This window comes from Monodelphis domestica, chromosome 1, assembly GCF_027887165.1.
Source record: "Monodelphis domestica isolate mMonDom1 chromosome 1, mMonDom1.pri, whole genome shotgun sequence".
NCBI lineage: Eukaryota > Metazoa > Chordata > Mammalia > Didelphimorphia > Didelphidae > Monodelphis > Monodelphis domestica.
The window spans coordinates 186,140,273-186,155,844 of NC_077227.1; the positions used below are offsets into that span (position 1 = coordinate 186,140,273).

At 36.6% G+C, this 15,572-nt stretch overlaps 1 protein-coding gene across 3 annotated transcripts in view; it reads left to right on the forward strand.

Annotated features, from left to right (window-relative positions):
• The first annotated feature begins 709 nt into the window (after positions 1-709).
• Positions 710-15,572, forward strand: part of AP4E1 (adaptor related protein complex 4 subunit epsilon 1) — a 304,079-nt gene continuing 289,216 nt past the window's right edge. Inside the window, exon 1 of one of the 3 annotated variants that reach the window (XM_056810189.1) lies at positions 710-891. The gene's annotated coding sequence lies outside the window, so the exon portion shown is untranslated. The remainder of the gene's footprint in view (positions 892-15,572) is intronic. The other 2 variants (XM_056810192.1, XM_056810191.1) reach the window with 2 other exon arrangements.

Consider the following 15,572-nt stretch of genomic DNA (forward strand, 5'->3'; position numbering starts at 1 on the left):
CAGGTCACCAAAATGACATCTTAAGTGACACCATAACTCTTCTGGAACATTCAGGCCAGAGAACAGTTTTGATGCAGTTACCCTTGGACATTCTGGCCCATGCTCATGATAGAGGATAGGAACAGAACCTGTCATTTCAAGGATGTAGCAAACTCCCATGTGAAAAAATTTCTTTTACCATGCCAGCAGCTTGTCTGCAATTTATAGTCTTCAAGAGGTGTCTAAAGCACTGAGGGGGTTAAATGAATTGCCTGGGTTACAGAGCTGACGCTATTCACTCTGCCCTGTTGCCTCTCATATGGCTCCAGAGGGAATAATGCCAGAGGGTAAACTTTATGGGTGTTGATATTTGGGAATCTCACCAGAACATTGACCTATACTTTGGAACTTGGGAAGATGGGACCTCTAGAGACCTATAACTAAGATGTCACAACACTGAATGATTGACAAAGACCTTTTCATCTGGTTAGACATTCAGCAAAGAAAAACACTGAAAGAGAATAAACAATTCTACAAGGCTTGAGTCCACTATCAGGAATTCCAGCTGAGAGTCCACAGTGCCTAGCTATGTAAGCTCAGTATTCTTGGAAAGCACAAGATACCGACCAATGAATGGAAAGCTACAACCATATCAGTTAATTGAAATTCCAGAATGTCAACCAATCTGTAACCCAGCAGTGGGAAACAGAGGGGCCCCCCAAGGAAAGTACATTCTCCCATCACTTGCTGTCCACATCTAGTGAGTGGCTTGTCATGTGAACAGGAATGTAAGTATATAGAAAAGTTGAAGAACTGAGCCCCTAAGAGGGCCTCAACAACCGACTGCAACTGGTCTACTATCTTCTGAGGAGAATCAGTGAGGAGATGGCCTGATTCAGGATTCTGAGGAAGGTGAGATTGGATTTGAGTTTACCACTAAGAGATTATGGAGTGCCATTAGGGCTGCCCTCACCTAAAGGGACCACCTGTTCTGGAAAAGAAAAGAAGGGGAGAGCCAGGTTTGAGGATGGGAGGTCCTGGGTTTCTTACCTGATTCGGAGCAGCATAGAGCCCTTATATCCCTCAGCTGTCTGTGGAGACAGAATTTGGGCCACTGGATAATGTGTCCAAAAGGAGCTTCTGCCCAATAGTAGTAGCTAGAGAGTCTAGTTTTATTATTTTAATTTTAATTTTATTTTTAAAATTTTTACCATGGTTACATGATTCTTGTCTTGCTTCCCTCTTCTCTCTTCCCTTCTGGAGCTGACAAGCAATCCATTGAGTTATACATGTATTATCACTCAAATCCCCTCCCATATCATTCATTTTTGTAATGGAGTAATCTTTTACAACCAAAATCTCAAATCAGATACCCAAATAACCAAGTGAAAAATCATGTTTTCATCAGCACTTCTATTCCAACAATTCTTTCTCCAGAGGATGGAGGGGTTATTTAGGAAGTTCAGCAAGGTACAGCAGAAGTTCAGGACTTCTGTTCCTATCCTGCAAGTGACTAAGTAGGCATTCTGAGAGATGATGAAAAGGAATGGCATCTAAATAGGATCTACTGGCAGAGGGAGAATTCTGCAGACTAGGGAAGAAGGCACTTGAATGTTGTAGTACATATAACATATAACATATAACCTGGATGTGAGTTATTATACATGAGTGACATATCCAAGTGTATTATGAGTATATTACTGCATATCATGTACCAACTGTGAAAACATTTTGCACGAACCTTACATATGGCATTTGGTATAGTTTGCAGGCTCTGAAAACCTGTACTTAAAAAAAATTGGGTTGACAGAAATGTTGGGCCATGTGTCGTTTTCCACTCCCATTACCATTAAAGCGATTGGGTGAAGGGCAGCTAGGTAGCATAGTAGAGGGATAGGCCTGAAGTCAGGAGGACATGGGTTCAAATATGACCTCACACACTCCCTAGCTGTGTGACCCTTAGTGAATCACTTAACCTTGATTGCCACTCATTTATCTTAGAATTGATACTAAGAGAGAAGGTAAAGGCTTTTAAGTGAATGAATGAATGAAGAAAGAAGGCAGGAAAGAAAGAAGGTAGGAAAGAAAGAAGGTAGGAAAGAAAGAAAGAAAGAAAGAAAGAAAGAAAGAAAGAAAGAAAGAAAGAAAGAAAGAAAGAAAGAAAGAAAGAAAGAAAGAAAGAAAGAAAGAAAGAAAGAAAGAAAGAAAGAAAGAAAGAAAGAAAGGAGGAAAGAAACAAAGAAGGAAAGGAAGGAAGGAAGGAAGGAAGGAAGGAAGGAAGGAAGGAAGGAAGGAAGGAAGGAAGGAAGGAAGGAAGGAAGGAAGGAAGGGGGAAGCAACCCTTTTGGGGTTTTGCATGGATCTGACAGATGGGAAAGGCTGAGAAGTACAAAGGGGAAGGGATTAAAGGCAAAGCAAATGGGAGACAAGGAGAAGGCTCAGAAGGATTTTCTGGTGAAAGACTGGAGGGCTTTTTGATCTTCACTTATAAGGTAGCAGCTTTCACAGATTAAAGGATTTGAAGATTTTGTCAATTTTGCCTCCAAAACTGGGAGAATGTATCCTAGAAGGCCTGAAAAATGGAATGGGAGAGAGTAAAGAGATGCCATTTCAGTCCTTCCCTTATTCCTGTTTTTTTTTTTAACCTAACCTTCCTTGTTGGAATCAATAGTGTGTATTGGTTCCAAGGCAGAAGAGTGGTAAGGGTTAGGCAATGGGTGTCAAGTGACTTGCTCAGGGTCACACAGCTGGGAAGTGTCTGAGGACAGATTTGAACCTAAGACCTCCTGCCTCTAGGCCTGGCTCTCAATCAAATGAGCTACCCAGCTGCCCCCTTCATTCTTGCTTTTAAGCGGGCTATGAAAGTCTATTTAGGGAAGTACTTTTCTTACCATTGGGTGAAGGGATAGACCTGAAATTTAATTGGGATAAGGAATTCCTCAGTGAGAAAACTCCCTCTAATCAGATATATTTGCATTTTCTTTGTAATTTATAGTCTTAGAGAGTTACTCAGAGTCCTGAATGTTAAATGACTTCACTTTCCAATCTATACCCAGGGGTGGCTTGAACCATGGCCTTTCTGGGTTTGAGCCCAGTTCTATGCTCTTTTCCTACCATAAGGAGGACTCAAAGTGATTCTGATCAATCATATGCCTCTTTGGGTCTAAGAGTTACTTATTATAGGAGTTCTAATTGGCTTTCATCATTGTAATAAAATTACCTAGGTAACATGAACTGTTTGCCTGTGGGGAAGAGAGTCTCAGGATGTCGTGGGGAATTAGACATATGGGATTTTACAGTTTTCCCTGGGAAGTGTATTAATGGAGATTTTGAACCCTAGATTTCATTCCCCAAAAGTCCTTGGTATTTCCCAGAATTCCCTATAATCTCTCCCCAGTTTCCACATTGGCGAGATCACAATTGGTATTTAACTGGCAGTAACGCCTCCCACACTTCTCCTTTGCAATGATGTAGCAAGTATAGTGGTAAGCTAAGTGCAGGGATTTTAAATGGGCTAATCAGCCATGGGCACATGGGTTTAATTTTACATCTTCTTTATTCCTTGATTTCTAATGATCATTAATAAATCTCTTAAATATAATATTATTATTAGAGATTCAATTTTTACAGTAGGAGTTATGGACTCTCTGAGAGAGGATCCCCCAAACACCCCTGGATTCTTTGGGCCATGACTGAGTCTGATGCAAGTGGTACATATATATAATACGTGACATTAACTAACTCACCTTGTAGCTAGTGTGTCCTAATAATAAGTAAATGCTGGTGTTGTTCACTAATGGGCAAATATGTGAGCTTGTGCTACTATGCTTTATGCCCCCAAGGGTAAGGCAAACTTGGACTTGAGGTTTAAGATAATGTGGCAGCTCTGGAGGCCTGGGAAGGAGAGCACTACTGAAGGGGGGCAGGAAAAGGCTGTAAAGGGATAAGAGGGTGTCAGAGCTGAACTTTATTTCAAAATATTGCCGAGGGGCGGCATTAGACCCAGAAGGGGACTTGTTTCTGCTGTACCTCTAGTAAGTCCCACTTCTTCTGGGGCTCATATTTTAGGACTTAGTATTAAATAAATTAGTATTAAATCCAATCAATTATATCCTAGATTTGGAAATAATTTGTGAGCGAGGCTAGATACTATTTAAAGCATTGTGTCGAAGGGAAAGTGCATTCTGAGTTCCAACAACCGACAGATATACACTTTGGAACTTTGGTTGGGGAATGTATTATTTTATAGGCACTGCTATTTTGAGCCTTAGGTTACAAACATCTCCACCTTCCTAGCATAAAAGGAGTTCTTGTGGCACCCATAAAGTCACATTATGCCTACTAAACGTCTATTGCTTTAGAATTGGGCTAATGAATAGTTGTGGTATGATTTTAGGGATGCCAGGGGAATGACTGTCACCCTAGCAACTATTTTTAACTTGATTATGTTGCTTCTATCTCAAATCACATGAAATTTCACATTTGAAGAGCAATTTCTTTTAACCATAACATAGGTATTGTGGCTATACAATGTGTGAAAGGTTACTCATTTGGTATTAATGTATCCCTTGTTTTAGGGACTAAATAAATTAGCCATCCTCTATTTATTAGGTACTTTATGCCAGACACCATGGAGATTCAAATGAACCCTGACCAAACAAAAACTAGTCCTACAGCTTATGCTATAATGATGTAAAATCTTAAATTAGTAATTTTTTGAAAATTGTAAAATTTCAGACAAAGTAGAGCTTACATAGAAAAAAGAGCTAATTGGCAGAAGAAGAGACCCAAGTTCAAATTCTGCCTTAGATACTAGTTATGTGGTCCAGAGCAAGTCCCTTAACCTATGTTCCTTATCTGTAAAGTGAAAATAATAACACCTGCCTTACCCAGTTGTTGTAAGGATCAAATTAGAAAATATTTGTAAAGTGTATTATCTTAATGCACTTAAATCTTAAAAGACTATGTAAATGCTGACTATTATTACTATTATAATTAGAGGAAAAGAAATAAGCACTACTGATTTTACTTCTTATTCTTTATCACTTCTCTGATCTCTCAGTCTCTTACCCCTGTTTAGTTTAGTTTGCTTTTTTTTTTAAACCCTTAGCTTCCATCTTGGAGTCAATACTGTGTATTGACTCCAAGGCAGAAGAGTGGTAAGGGCTAGGCAATGGGGGTCAAGTGACTTGCCCAGGGTCACACAGCTGGGAAGTGTCTGAGGCCAGATTTGAACCTAGGACCTCCCATTTCTAAGCCTAACTCTCAATCCACTGAGCTACCCAGCTGCCCCCTAGTTTTTTTTCTTTTTTCTTTTTTTTATCTTACCTACTATTTAGGAAATGTTTGAGGTCAAATTTGAATCCAGGACCTCCCGTCTCTGGGTCTGGCTCTCAATCCACTGAGCCATCTAGCTGCTCACTAGTCTGGACCACATAGTGGACCATTTCAACAAATAACTGTCTACCTTTTAAAAATCTGTTCCCTTGCCCTTTTGCTATTTTGTCCCCTTAGTCATTCCTGCTTTCTTTACTATTATTCCTGCTGGAGGAAACTCTTGCTCTTTCAGTGCTGCTAGAGGAAGTCATGGAACTATGCTGACTACAAATTCATGCTATCAAATATCAAGGGGGCTATAATTTCAGCTCTAATTGACTCATCACATTTTCCATGGTAGTTTTTCCACACATCTTCTTCCCTTAAGTTCTCAGCTCTATCTACACTCCTTCCAATTTCTTCCACTAGATTATCTCATTTCCTTCCTATTTGACCAGGATTATCGCTACGATCTAATCTTCTCCACACCTAAACAGCCCCTTTCTGATTTTTTTTTTTTTTGGTCATAGAGGAAGAGTCTTCCTCCTTGCCAAGACTAATTATTTCCCTTCCTTCTCCCTTGAGATTTTGCCTTGTCAGTTATTCCCCTCTTTTTTATAGGATTGAATAAGGGCCAAGAGATCATTTAGTGGCATAATCCCTTCATTTTATCTTATTAAAACATTTTTAAAATTTTATTTCAGTAACAAATTTACACATAAGTTTTCCAAGGTTACATGATTCATGTTGTCTCCCTCCCCTCTTCCCTCCCCACTCCTGGAGTTGAAAAACAATTCCACTAATAACAATCCCTTCATTTTAGAAGATACTAAAACCTAGACTGATGAGATGAAGTGAATCTGAAGCCAGTGTACTATTGCACTGCTCTGATTTCTCTTTTCATCTCTAATTTCTCCCTCCTTTCTGAATCCTTTTCCTTCTACCTAAAGACAGGTGCTGATCTTAAAAACCTTTCTTTTAATTCTGCTAGTTCCACTTGTTATTAGACTCCACCATTTTTTCTCTTTCAACTAAACTTCTAGAACTATGTGGCTATATTTTCACATATATGCTCATTTATCTATAATAGAGCACTATAAAAATTCTCTTCAAAACTGCTAATTGAACCTCTTAATTGTAAAATCATCAACTCTTTTCAGCCCAAATTCCTTGATCTTTCGGTAACATTTGATGTTTTTAACTACTTTTTAAAAATGTAAAATAATTTTTATTGCTAATTTGTATTTATATTACATTTTTCAACATAACCCTTCCTGAACTGTTCTGAGTCACCCCTCACAACAAAGAGAAAAGTACTCCTTCTTTTTAATATTATCTCTATTGTAGCTCTATCCAACCTGATTCTCCTATCTGTTCTCAGTCTCCTTCACAAAATTTGGTTTTCTCTTCCTGACACTTAACTGTAGATTCCCCCATCCATGACTCTCCTTTTCCCACACTCTTCCCGTCAAGGACCTTATCCACTCCCATGATTTCATTTACCATCTCTAAACAGAAGAATTCCAAAGAATACATTTTGCCCAAATTTCTCTGCTGAACTCAATTTTTGCATTTGTAACTGTCCGATAGATACATCTATCTGTTTTGATTTTATAAGATTATTTCTTATAAAAATGAATAATATGGAAATGTGTTCTGCATGGTAATCCATGTATTACCCAGATTGAATTGTTTGTCAGTCCGCTGGGGTGGGGGTGGGAAGAAAGGAGGGAGACAATATGGATCATATAATTTTGGAAAACTTGTGGGAATTTGTTATTAAAATAAAAAATCCAAATGCAAAGAAAAAAGACACATCCATCTGAATATTCTGATAGCACCACAAACTCATGTTCAAAAGTGAATTCACCATCATCTTTCCAAAATTTACCTTTCCTCCACATTTCCCTATTCCTACTGATGGTATCACTATTTTCATAATCACTCAGCCTTGAAATTTTGATGTCATGTTTCTTCACTCACTTCCAATATTCGGTCAGTTGCTAAGTCCAGTCTGTCCTGGTAATTTGGTAATTTCTCTCATATTTGTCCTCTTCTTTACACTCACACTGATGTCACACAAGTTCATCACTTCTCTCTTGGACTTCTACAATGCAGTTTTTCTCCTTTCCAATCCATTCTTCATAGCTGCCAAAATAATTTTCCTACTGTACAGGAATGACCATTTCCATCCTTTGGTCAAAAACCTTCAGGTCTTTTTTTATTAGATAAAATTAAAATTCATAAGCCTATTACTTGAAGCCTTCAACCATTTGTGCCCAACTTACCTTTCTGGCTTTCTTTGACATTCTTTACAAATTATGTGTTCCAGCCAAACTGGCTAATGGTCCTTTATCACAATACGTCCTTTGTGAGTGGAGCACACTCCTTCCACATTTTCACCTGTGGAAATCCTTCTTTTCCTTCTAGAAATAAATGTCATCTTCTTCAAAAAGCTCTCTGTGATTTTCCCAGTTGAAAGGGATCTACTCTTCTTCCTCGAAATTTCTTAGAGAAACTTGTCTAAATCTTTCCTTTTGCTTTTATCACATTGTAGTTTGTAACATTCTTATTTCCTTATACATTATATCTATCTTCCCTATTAACTTATAAATTTCCTTGGGCAGGTACCATGTCATTTTTCATCTTTTTAAACTCCAACATAGTACCTTGAAATAGAAGAAACTTAACATCTGAACTTGAGTTGGAAGGAGCCTCAGAGACCATCTAGTACAATCCACACATGAAAGAGAAATCCTTCTACAACAAATCTGGACAAATGGCGAACTAGAAGATTTCTAGTGATGGGAAATTCACTACCTGGCAAAGCAGTCCATTTGCTTTTTATGGATAAGCTCTAATGAAATTAGTAATGGTTCTCTCAGATTGCCAGGATAGTTTCCAAAAAGTTATTGTGAATTATTACAAAAACACATTCAAGTGCTTCAAGAGCTGTGAAGTTTCCTTTGGAAAAAATGCTATAATCTTTGGACTGTGTTTCAGAGAGAGTAGAATGATGGTAAGGTGAGCTTGTTAAGTAGGATTTACTGAAGATTCAAGATTTGAAGCATAAGTACTTATTTGTCCTTTTAACAAATTTATCTGAACTCATTATATATTACATCCAACAAAAATCCCCAAATTCAAATTTCTAAGGTAATTAATCATCTCTGAAAAATGTTACCTAAAAAAAGGTGAATTCTCCCTAATTCAAAAGAAAGGGGTATTTTAGAAACAAAGGAATGAGGAGCCAAGTAAACATTAAATACTTTGGTAGGATTTAATTTAGATACTTTTCTTGATGGATTCATGGAAAAAACCTCTTGGAAATATAATCTCAATTGACACCTGATGTAGAGGAGAAGCTCTAATAATACTAATAATTAACCTTTAAGTAGGATCCTAAGGTTTGCAAAAGGAAGGTAAGCATTCAGATTACTGGTTCTTGCTCATAAGGAATATTTTTTCCTTAAGTTGGACAGGAGAGATCATACGTGGAGAAATATATGCGAGATGGATAACCTCTATCAAATTGCTTAATGTTTGAAAGAGGAAGGAGGGAGAGAATTTGGAACACAAAATTTAGAAAACTGTCAAAAATTGTTTTCACATGTAATTGAGAAAAAAATAAAATATTGAAAGATAAAAGAAATACATGCAGGAGGAAAATGATACATGTAGCTTTCTTCTACACATTTAGTTTGAATATTTTATAATCTATCTTTCCTACTAGTGCATTCTTGAAGAAAACTTATCATCATAAACAGCTAATTTAAGGCTCAAAACATGATAAATATTTATTAAGTAGCCCCAGGGTGCTAGATTATGACATAACTACAGTGATTTACCAGTATCCATAGAGAGCAATTCCCCTTTGAATGGAGCTAAACTTTTGTGTTGATGAAGGGCTTTATTACTGGGTTGACCAAATTAAAAACTAAATTAACTCCTTTAAAGAAAATGTGAGGATATAATGAATGGAATTAACGAAGCTGGACAAAAGGAGTAGAGGTAACCTAGAGCCAAATGTAGCGACCCCTTCCCCACCCTCCAAGCCCTCCAGCCCCCCACCAAAAGGGCTGTTTTTCTTCACTGGAACTTGTTTTGGTTCTGTAACCTGCACTCAATTATCCAGAGCAATATTTTTCTAAGAGAGCATGTAGAAAGATGAGATATTTGTTCTCAAAACATGAGCTCCATAGACCTAGCAGACAAAGTCTGATGGTATTTATATAAGCACTAACTCCCAAATTCTCAGCCTGAGATAGAAGTACTACTTTGCTTATCACCATAGTTTGGGAACTGGAGAGAACTCAAATTAGAATATTTACCCAAATTGCATGTTTTGCGACCTAAACACTTTTGGATGATTAAAGATAATAACATGGCATGACTATACTGTGGCACTTTTTCCTTACTGCTGCATGCTTTAAAATAACCAATCAATGCCATTTCATAATGAATTACTATTATTCACCTCAATGTTTTCTGAAAAACTTGAGAAGGTAAGTCATATAAAGTTATATAAGTAAATGCATTTTCTCTTAAAATATTTTTACTTAAAAATTTTTTATATTATCTTCATTTTTGAATATCTTTCCTTTCCCTATTCAATGGGACATCTTTAATACTTTTTTAAAAGGGGAGAAATGGAAGCCAATTCAGCAAACCTAATCAACACATAAATTGAGTTTTATATTACATGCAATGTTCTACTCCCATAATGCCCTATTTCTCTAATGAAGGAAGGAGGTACATTTTCTCATTTCTTTCTCTCAGGCATAAGCTTGAAAGCTTATTTGGGAGGAATATTCAGCTTCTGGTTTGGGGTTCTTTCTATTTACATCAGTGTAGTAATTGTGTACTCTTTCTGCATCAGTTCATATAAACAGGTAAGTATATTTTTAACATGATTCTCTAGCTTCACACTTTCTACCTCCAACCCTAGTTTGTTTAAAATCTGTTTGTGTCATTTATAATTATATAAAATATTAGTTAGAAATAAGGTTTCTAGAGGATAACAGAGAAAGTTTAAATTTTTCAATGCAAATATCATTACCTATAATTCTAGACTATACTTCATTTAATCACCAAAATGCATTTTAAAATTACAGCCTAGTTCAAGGAAAACCCCAAATTTTAAAACAAATATAAATGTAAATAGATACAGTATAAAAATAAACAAAGCTTGGCTATACTCAAGAGATATTCATCTTGTTTTCATGAAGGTCCTAAGGGGACAACATTCAGCTAGTCTTAAGTCTAATACAACTCATCGTAATTAAAAACTAATTACAGCATGCACAAAAATCCAGTAAAACTCCCAAACATATTATAAGTATAATAGACCAACTGACTTCTAATAATTAAGTTATATAATATCCAATATTAAGGATAACCTTTTCTCATGGTAGCAATTTTTATATACAGGTTTTATAGATCTACTATACATTCATATATGAATTTCAGATACACACACTGAGGCAAAATTTGATGGTTCAAGAAACTGTGCATCAAATTTGCAAAAATTCCCAGGATTTTGAAAGTAATAAATCAATGAAGTATCATAGACCTGTTTTCTATGTGAAGATTAAAAAAAATGCTTTCCCTTCCTAGATGAAATCATAATAGAAGGAATTTTGGGGGGCATATAGTTCTGGTTTAATTAGCAGGGTTTTTCTCTCATGCCTTTATAGGGAATCTTGATAACCTGGTGTGAGTCCCCCAAATTATACTTGGTAGTTAACCTTATGATGAACCTATAACCTTATTATAAACCTCTCAATTTAAGCACTAGTTTGCAGAATGTTTTACACGACCCACATTATCCCTACTCCAAAAACTCTGGCAATTCTATCACATTGGAAAGGCTACAAATAAGGGCTCGTGAAGGGACTGAGTGCCTTTTGACCAATGACCAGCCTAGTAAAATTTGGAAAGGCTCATCAGCAGGTTGGCTATAGTGTTGAATTTTCATGATATAACTTCCCTCCTGGGACAGGATGATTGGCAGAGCATTAATCAACTAAAATCCAAATGGTTAAGGTAAAATGTAAATGAATCAGAATCCTAATATAAGTACCTTTTCTGTATTGTATAAACAAATGACTTGGAAGCCTTCCACATTTGAATAAGTTGTTGATTCTGTCATTTGAAGTCACCTTTAATAGAATTCTCCCTACCCCCTTTTATCTTGTTCCATAAACTGAAAAATCTGGAAAGGAATTCAAAGATACCATCTAGTCTCTATTTCCATGCTCCAGACAAGGGGAAAAGCTAAGTCAGCTCAAGAGAAATATGGTGGTGGTTTTTTAAAATAAAAAAATGAAAGCAATTTGACATGTTATAAAATTTTCATTTCCTCAAAGGAAAAAATCTATATAGCTTATTGCTGAGCCTGTTCAGAGCATTTAAGAGGAAAAGGTTAAATTCTATTTTTTTTTAACCCTTACTTTCTGTCATGGAATCAATACTGTGTATTGGTTCCTAGGCAGAAGAGTGGTCAGGGCTAGGCAATGGGGGTCAAGTGACTTGCTCAGGGTCACACAGCTGGGAAGTGTCTGAGGGCAGATTTGAACCCAGGACCTCCCATCCAGGCCTGGCTCTCAATCCACTGAGCTATCCAGCTGCCCCCTAAATTCTAAAAATATTTAGTGAATGTCCACTATATGGAAAATATTAGTTAGAAATAAGGTTTCTAGAGGATAATAGAGAAAGTTTAAAATTTTCAATGCAAATATCATTACCTATAATTCTAGACTATACTTCATTTAATCACGAAAGTACATTTTAAAATTACAGCCTAGTTCAAGGAAAAATCCAAATTTTTTTTTATTTTTTTTTATTTTTATTTATTTTTTTTATTTTAAATTTATTTAGTTAATTAATTTAGAATATTTTCCCATGGTTACATGATTCATAGTCTTTACCTTTCCTCCTCCCCCCCCTTGTAGCCAAGAAGCAATTAAACTGAGTTTTACATGTACCATTGATCAAGACCTATTTCCATATTATTAATATTTATAAAATAGTGATCATTTAGAGTCTATATCCCCAATCATATCCCCATCAACCCATGTGATCAAGGAAATATTTTCCTTCTATGTTTCTACTCCCATAGTTCTTTCTATGGATGTGGATAGCATTCTTTCTTATAAGTCCCTCAGAATTATACTGTATCATTGCACTGCTGCTAGCAGAGTAGTTCATTATGTTCAATTGTGCCACAGTGTCATCAGTCTCTGTATACAATGTTCTCCTGGTTCTGCTCCTCTCATTCTGCATCAATTCCTGGAGGTCGTTCCAGTTCACATGAAATTCTCTAGTATTCCATCACCAACATATACCACAATTTCTTCAGCCATTCCCCTATTGAAGGGCTTCATTTTCCAATTTTTTTTGCCACCACAAAGAATGCATCTATAAATATTTTTGTACAAGTCTTCTTACTTATTGTCTCTTTGGGGTATAAACCTAGCAGTGATGTTGTTGGATCAAAGGGAAGACAGTCTTTTAATGCCCTTTGGGCATAATTCCAAATTACCTTCCAGAATGGTTGGATCAATTCACAACTCCACCAGCAAAGCCTTAGTGTCCCAATTTTGCCACATCCTCTCCAACATTTATTTATTTATTTTTTTAATTTTATAGTATTTTATTTGATCATTTCCATGCATTTTTCATTAAAGACAAAGATCATTTTCTTTTCCTCCCTTCCACCCCCCGTGGCCGAAGTGTGATTCCACTGGTATCATATGTGTTCTTGACTTGAACCCATTGCCATGTTGTTAGTATTTGCATCAGAGTGTTCGCTCCGAGTCTTTCCTCTGTCATGTCCCCTCAGCCATTGTAGTCAGGCAGTTGCTTTTCCTTGGTGTTTCTATTCCCTCAGTTTGTCCTCTGCTTTTGGATAGTGTTTTTTTCTCCTTGATCCCTGCAGATTGTGCAGGGACATTACACCACCACTAATGGAGAAGTCCATTACGTTCGATGATACCACAGTGTGTTTGTCTCTGTGTACAATGTTCTCCTGGTTCTGCTCCTCTCGCTCTGCATCACTTCCTGGAGGTTGTTCCAGTTCACATGGAAATCCTCCACTTTATTATTCCTTTGAGCACAATAGTATTCCATCACCAACATATACCACAATTTGTTCAGCCATTCCCCAATTGAAAAATCCAAATTTTAAAACAAATATAAATGTAAATAGATAAAGTATAAAATAAACAAAGCTTGGCTATACTCAAGAGATATTCATCTTGTTTTCATGAAGATATGGAAGATATGGAAGATACAGGAACACACTAAACTATATATGGCATAATTCTTATCCTGAAGTTTACCTTCTCAGGTGAGAACAAACATATATACCATATACCCATACAACTAAGAATCCAGGTTAAAAAAAAGAATACTAAAATGTGTGGTACAGATTAAGTGAGGGCAGGACACAAAGCACTAATATGAAGAGAAATCAGTTTCATGAACAAGTGGGTCTTGAAATGAGATTTTTAAGGGTAAGTATGATTTGGATAGACAGAAAGAGAACATTCTGGGTGGTGGGAATAGTTTAACATGTGGAAACAACTAAGACATATTTATTAACTACAACCAAGAATACGTTTTAACTTGATAATTTTTTTCTTTTTTTCCCCATTTGAATAAGTTTATTTAGTCAATTTAGAACATTATTCCTTGGTTACAATAATTACATTGTTTCCCTCTCTCCCCTCCTCTCACCCTTCCTGCAGCCAACTCACAATTTCATTGAGTATTACTTGTGTCGTGTCCTTGATCAGAACCCATTTCCATGTTGTTGATGTGGGCACTAGAATGTTCATTTAGAGTCTACATCTCCAACCATATCCCCATCGAGCCATGTAATCAAGCAGTTGTTTTTCTTCCGTGTTTTTACTCCCACAGTTTTTCCTCTGAATGTGGATAGTGTTTTTTTTCTCATAGATCCCTCCAAGTTGTTCAGTATAACTGCATTGCCACTAATGGAGAAGTCCATTACATTCAAAGGTACCACAGTGTATTAGTCTCTGTGTACAATGTTCTCCTGGTTCTGCTCCTCTCGCTCTGCATCACTTCCTGGAGGTTGTTCCAGTCTCCATGGAATTCCTCCACTTTATTATTCCTTTGAGCACAATAGTATTCCATCACCAGCATATACCACAATTTGTTCAGCCATTCCCCAATTGAAGGGCATCCCCATATTTTCCAATTTTTGGCCACCACAAAGAGCACAGCTATGAATATTCTTGTACAAGTCTTTTTCCTTATTATCTCTTTGGGGTACAAACCCAGCAGTACTATGGCTGGATCAAAGGGCAGACAGTCTTTTATCGCCCTTTGGGCATAGTTCCAAATTGTTCTCCAGAATGGTTGGATCAATTCACAACTCCACCAGCAATGAATTAATGTCCCCACTTTGCCACATCCCCTCCAACATTCATTACTTTCCTTTGCTGTCATGTTAGCCAATCTGCTAGGTGTGAGGTGATACCTCAGAGTTGTTTTGATTTGCATCTCTCTGATTATAAGAGATTTAGAGCACTTTTTCATGTGCTTATTAATAGTTTTGATTTCTTTGGCTGAGAACTGCCTGTTCATGTCCCTTGCCCATTTATCAATTGGAGAATGGCTTGATTTTTTGTATAATTGATTTAGCTCTTTGTAAATTTGAGTAATTAAACCTTTGTCAGAGGTTTTTATAAAGATTGTTTCCCAGTTTGTTGCTTCCCTTCTGATTTTAGTTACATTGGTTTTGTTTGTACAAAAACTTTTTAATTTGATGTAGTCAGAATTATTTATTTTACATTTTGTGACTCTTTCTAAGTCTTGCTTGGTTTAAAAATCTTTCCCTTCCCAAAGGTCTGACATGTATACTATTCTGTGTTTGCCTAATTGCTTATACTTTCCTTTTTTATATTCAGGTCATTCACCCATTCTGAGATTTTCTTGGTGTAGGGTATGAGATGTTAATCCAAACCTAATCTCTCTCATACAATTCCAATTTTCCCAGCAGTTTTTTTTTTTATTAAATAGTGAGTTTTGGTCCCAAAAGCTGGAATCTTTGGGCTTATCATAGACAGTCTTACTGAGGTCATTTACCCCAAATCTATTCCACTGATCCTCCTTTCTGTCTCTTAGCCAGTACCAAATTGTTTTGATGACCACTGCTTTATAGTATAGTTTGAGATCTGGGACTGCAAGGCCACTTTCCTTTGTATTTTTTTTTTCATTATTTCCCTGGATATCCTTGATCTTTTGTT